At 41.7% G+C, this 1,157-nt stretch overlaps 1 non-coding gene across 1 annotated transcript; it reads left to right on the plus strand.

The window, feature by feature from the left end:
* Nucleotides 1-552: 552 nt before the first annotated feature.
* Nucleotides 553-624, plus strand: trnac-gca. The gene has a single exon. It is a non-coding gene; the product is annotated as a tRNA-Cys (tRNA).
* Nucleotides 625-1,157: the final 533 nt, after the last annotated feature.

The raw sequence follows: 1,157 nt of genomic DNA on the forward strand, positions 1-1,157 counted from the left end.
AAACCTATTTATTAGCTTTAACTGGCATTAAACCTAATATGACTCATTTGTGGGGCTGCCTTTGCAGTTGTCATTTAGTTGCTTCAAATTTAACATCATTTTTCATATAGTGTCATGTAGTGACCAAGAGCTTGTAATCATGACTATTTAAAATAGGAATTCATATCTCTGACCTACTCCTCACATTGTCAAGCAAACAATAATAGTGTGTCCCTCAAATTTGGGCAGCAAAGCTAGCGTGAACCAGGTAAGGGCACTGAAGCCAATTGTAACTTTGAAAGAGCTGCAAAGCTGAATGACCGATATATGTCTGAAACATCCCTGAGCCAAGAGTGGCCTGGTCACTCCACCTATGTGGCGATGGGATGAAGGAGGCCATTTCTGGAAAAATCCTTCTCAAATCCCATATGGAGTAATAGGACAGCACTGAAGCAAGGTTTTGTGCTCAGATGACAAATACTTTAGTGGGAATACAAAGGTATTACTCCTGCAAAAGCTTTGCAAATGGTTTCCCTAACCAATGTTGTTATTGTAAGACTAATTGTAATGTGAGGGGGTATAGCTCAGTGGTAGAGCATTTGACTGCAGATCAAGAGGTCCCCGGTTAAAATCCGGGTGCCCCCTTGTAAAAACATTTATGTTTATTAGATATTTGTCAGGAGGTAAGAGCGATTGTCTGGCAGTCGGAGGGCGCCCTGGGCGTGTCCCTGAGCAAGACACCTAACCCCTAATTGCTCCCAACTAGCTGATTGGTACCTTGCATGGCAGCCTTTCACCGTTGGTGTGTGAGTGTGTGTGTGAATGGGTGAATGAGAGGCATCAATTGTAAAGCGCTCTGGATAAAAGCACTATATAAATGCAGTCCATTTACTAATTGGTTCTAAGAAACAGCCTGTTCCAGGCAGTGTCTGGGTGGCACAATTCAACTAATCACTTCTTCATGATCACCTGTTATCAAAGTGATATTTAGTGACATTTAAATTTGAAATCTGATGTGTACCATTCTATAGCTTGGGATGTTTTCATGTTTGCATCTTTGCTTGAAACTCACTACCTGCCTGGGGGACCTAATAAAGACCGATCCATTTCATTTTGTGCTCTACGAGTGTGAACTACCATAAATTTGACATCCCTGCTTTTAATGGATAATGCCGGTA

Source organism: Anguilla anguilla, chromosome 6, assembly GCF_013347855.1.
Source record: "Anguilla anguilla isolate fAngAng1 chromosome 6, fAngAng1.pri, whole genome shotgun sequence".
Classification (NCBI taxonomy): Eukaryota; Metazoa; Chordata; class Actinopteri; order Anguilliformes; family Anguillidae; genus Anguilla; species Anguilla anguilla.